Raw genomic sequence first — 4,651 nt, 5'->3', positions numbered from 1 at the left:
CCTATTTTTTTACTTGATTGTTGCATAAGAAATGCCACAAGGAAGATGGGACATGAACTTGGCTCTTGAGCTCAAATAATATCAATAAAATTTAAAGAAATCTTTTGGAAACAAACATGTAGAACTATTTGTGCAACATTTCATGAAAAAATAACATTAATGTTGGACTAGAAAAATAAACAAATCGTTAAAAAACTATTTTTAAAGCTTTTTTGGCAAAGCACCACAAGTGTTTTTTCTTCATGAAGTTTTGCATGCAGCTTGAACACTGGAACGTGTTTGTTTGCAAGAATAGGTTTGTTATGTTTGCTATTCTGTCTGCATTTACTCTTCACCCGGATGCTTGTGAGCTCAAAAGCAGAATGAATATATCCAAAGAAACATATTGATATTTGTTACACATGAGATGACCACCACATAAGTTGTGAAATAACGTACTCTAGATCAATGCATTTTGGTTAGCCGTGCAACGCACGGGCATCTTACTAGTAACAATATGGAAGGCAATGGCAAAGACCCCTGCTTCTATCGCTCTGGAGTACACATTTATCGCGGTTTGGTTTGTTGGTGGCCTCTCAGTGTTTCACTTGTATCTCATGAGCACTAACCAGGTAAATGCTATTCTGTGAAATGGTATATTCCCAGTCTTGCATCGTGATTCCATTCTGTCAGTTGCTAACCATTGTTGCCATTTACAGCTGTTGCAAGTTGGGGTATAGGAAAAACAGCAGGGGGTTTTCTGCAAAAGTGCGTGCGCTGACCGGTCCGGCAACCTAGCTGCCAATTGTCGAGCTGTAATTGGCCTGAAACTAAATCATCACATGAGGTGCAAGTTGGGGTATGGTGGAGTCAAGTTTTGCAAGTTTGAAACTGAATCATCACATTCTGTGCAAGTTAGGGTACCTGGGATGCTATTAACTCTCAGATTAACGTGTTGCGGGCTTTCCGTCAGCCTTTTTGTTTGCACGACTATAATTGGGCTGGCATTTTGGGTTTGTGGAGCGGTTTTCCGTCGGCCGCGCTGGTGTCAATCGATCTTTTCTGGCTGGCGTCAAAGACAAAATTTATTAAGCATGCTAATTGAAATGCTGAACTCCACTGGTGTTAACTGACACTAGTGGTTGTACGTGAGCTCCATCCCTGATTGTACGGAGCCACCCACCTCAATGGTGATTTTCTTTCTTTCTTATTCTTGAGGCTACGTCAATGCGGCCCTAAGAAAAGAAGCTATTGTGCATGTGAACATTCAGTTTTTTTTCGAACACCCAGCTGACACGCGAGAGAGGGGGCGGCTAAAGGGCGAAATCACTAATTAAGGAGTACTCGTTGCAAAGAACACTTCACTTTCCTAGGTCGCGACAAGTGGCGCACATGCAGCGCGCCACTTGTCGCAACCGGGGAGTTTTCTCTTTTTTCGTAGATCCGTTTATTCAAAACGTTTTATCTCTTAAACCGCGCGTCCAAATCTCGAACCGTTTTCACTATTGGATTCCTCGCGTCGAGATCTTCAAAACTAGGTACCATGTTGATAGGTTTTGGCGAACTTTTTTTTTCACGAAAAAAACCAGACGAAAAAAATCGGGCGAAAAAACCGAACCGAGAGCACGGTTTTTTTCCCTTTCCAAAAGAGGCACGCCCGTGCCTCTCGCGAAATCACAACCGTGACTCTCGTGGAAGCAAAACCACGACTCTCGTGGAAGGAAAAAAAACAGAAAACGCGTTTTTTTCCGTTTTCGAGAGGCACGATTGTGACTCTCGCGAAAGCACAACCGTGCCTCTCGCGGAAGCAAAACCGTAACTCTCGTGAAAGAAAAAAAAATAGAAAATGCGTATTTTTTCCCTTTCCGAGAGGCACGGCCGTGACTTTCGCGTAAGCACAACCATGCCTCTCGCGGAAGCAAAACCGTAACTCTCACGAAAGAAAAAAAAAACAGAAAACGCGTTTTGTTTTTCCCTTTCCGAGAGGCACGGCCGTGCCTTTCGGAAACGAAAAAAAACGTGTTTTCTGTTTTTTTTCTTTTGCGAGAGTCACGGCCGTGCCTCTCGCAAAAGCACAACTGTGCCTCTTGCGGAAGAAAAACCGTGACTCTCGCAAAAGAAAAAAAACAAAAAACACGTTTTTTTTCGTTTCCGAAAGGCACGGCCGTGACTCTCGATAAAGCACAACCGTACCTCTCGCGGAAGAAAACCCGTGACTTTTGCGAAAGGAAAAAAAAACGTATTCTTTCGCGCAAAAAAAAGTTCGAATTTTTTTTAATCGAAAGCTAAGAAAGACCGGGGGAAAACCAAAACGTAAAAAAAACCCGAGAAAAAACCATTTAAAAAGCCGAAAACGCGTGTGGAAAAATAAAAAAATAAAATCCGAAAAAAGCGTCCAAAGTGCGACACGTGACGAATGACTGAGAACGCGATAAATGGCGCTGATCGTTGCGAGGCTTCCGAAGAAGCGCTCGTTAACTAGTTGCTTCCGCTAAACCGCTAAAGGGAAAGGAAAGCAGAGTTACCTCGAATGCCTTCAGCCCAATACGCCCATAGCCTGTGGGCATTCGAGCGGCTAACAAGCCCAGGCCCATATTCTCGAAGCTACCTTCCTAGGGTTTCGCTTCTTGTAACCCCCCAGTGCGCCTCCCTTTCTCCCACTCCCCCCACTCCCCACCACAAGACCGCCGCCGCCGCCGCAGGAGGAGGAGAAGCAGCAGGGGCGAGAAGGAGATCTCGCGAGGAGGCGACCGACCATGAGGGCCAAGGTAACCTCCCAATCCACACGCTCTAGTCCCCGGACACCTATCCCGTTCGTCCCCTAGATCCATGCGACGACCGCCATAGTTTTGTTCCTTCGTTTGTTTGTTTGTTCGTTCTTTGCCGAGCGGGGGCTATGATTACAAAGAGAGAGGCTCGAGTGGCTCGAATTCCTGGGAAACCCTAGCGAGCCGGCAGATCTCGCCGTCTCGTGCTCGTGCCCCCCGTTGCTGCTGCGGCTGCGACGGGGCGAGCAACTCGAGCCGGTCAGGGATGGAACGCGAGGTGCCGCCCGACGACGCTTGCGTCGGCGGTGGCGGTGGCGGCGATGGTGGGGCATGTTTTGTCTCGTGTTACCTTAGATCGATCGATGTATCGTGTGGGCTTAGGTATCTCGTGTTCCGGTTCTCCCGTACCGTGCTCGCGTTGCTTGTCGTCGTGCTTGCGCGCGCGTGCGTGGGTCGTCTGTCTCGTTTGGGTTTCCCTGCCACGGTGAAGGTCGAATGCACTTGATATGAGCCCTCGGGATGTGAATCAACAATTTGCTGAAGTACTCTGTTGGTGTTTGATTATGTACGTTAGTGGTTGGTCCTTTGTGGTCGCCATACTGTTTCAAAACCTGCGAATTTCTTCTTTGGTTATGATGATTTAAGTAATAAGATGAATTGGCTTATCTGGCTGTAGTACCACATGTTTAATGCGTGTTGTAGTAGACTTGTTAAATTTTCTATGTTGCAGACAATCTGCTCGTCTGCTCGCTATTGAACATTCCTTTTGGCCTTAGCAAGTGATACTGAACATAGTTGCCCGCATCCAAGTAGATGAACAGTATTAGATAATTGACTAGCTGGAATGTTGAACTGCCATGTTGTAGCAGATGCAGTTTTTCAGTGCATTTCAGTTAAACTGTTCACAACCTGTCTCAGGATTGGGCAGCTGAGTTGATTGTTGCCTTGCTTTTGGTTGCTTCCGACTTCTGTTTACCACTGAGGTTCATGGGATTACTTGGTTTATTTTTTGCAAACAGCATGCCTGGAAGCCACCCTTCTATTCTTGTTTTATTGAATAATTTATGTGATCATGTATCCTTTTTAACTTGGCTTATCTCTTGATTCAGTGGAAGAAGAAGCGCATGAGGAGGCTGAAGAGGAAGCGCCGAAAGATGAGGCAGCGATCCAAGTAGGCTGATGGGGGTGGTGACGGTGTGCTGTAGCTTCCTATGTGTGTCTTTGGCTGCGGCTGACTGCGGGCGTACTTGCTTGGCATGGTGGCGCCATTCTTCTCATCTGTCAACTCGCTTATTCCAGAAACCTGCACTTTAGTAGGCCTGTTATCGTTGCTTTTAGTTGTACCAGGAGTTTTGCTATCATGACCAATCTATCCAACTGTATGAACTCTGTTTTGGAGCTTTATTTGCTGCTAATATTCGGCCATCAAGTACTTCATGCTTTTGCATGCATCAGCATTATTGTCTGGATGCTCTTATCTGCTGCGTGTAGAGTTTGATTTGCTGGGTGGTGCTACCTGCTTCTTGATGGTTTAGGATTAGGATTTTGATCCCGGATGGCAGCCTGGTCTGAATGTGTTGACATAGATACATCATGCTTTGGATGCTATAAGTCCTGCTTCTTGATCGTTCAGGATTAGGATTTTGATCCCGGATGGCAGCCTGGTCTGAATCTGTGGACATGGTTACATCCTGCTTTGGATGCTACAAGTCCTGCTTCTTGATTGTTTAGGATTAGGAATTAGATTGCGCATGGCAGGGAATGTGTTGACGTGGATACAGTTATTTCTTTGGATGCTGCAAATAAATCATTTTGGGTGTCCTGAGTATGCAACATTTCAGATGAGCTACATTAGAATGAGTGAATCTCCATTCTAAACTATGTCTTACATACGTTTGTATGTA

The 4,651-nt window shown here is 45.7% G+C and overlaps 1 long non-coding RNA gene across 1 annotated transcript; it reads left to right on the top strand.

The window, feature by feature from the left end:
* The first annotated feature begins 2,505 nt into the window (after nucleotides 1-2,505).
* On the top strand, nucleotides 2,506-4,201 carry LOC125522432 (uncharacterized). The gene is made up of 2 exons (XR_007289762.2): nucleotides 2,506-2,747; nucleotides 3,857-4,201. It is a non-coding gene; the product is annotated as an uncharacterized LOC125522432 (long non-coding RNA).
* The last annotated feature ends 450 nt before the right edge of the window (nucleotides 4,202-4,651 follow it).

Source organism: Triticum urartu, chromosome 7A, assembly GCF_056163025.1.
Source record: "Triticum urartu cultivar PI428250 chromosome 7A, HENAU_Tu73, whole genome shotgun sequence".
NCBI classification, from domain to species: domain Eukaryota; kingdom Viridiplantae; phylum Streptophyta; class Magnoliopsida; order Poales; family Poaceae; genus Triticum; species Triticum urartu.
The sequence above is the reverse complement of the archived record's forward strand: the minus strand, read 5'-3'. Positions and strand labels throughout refer to the sequence as shown.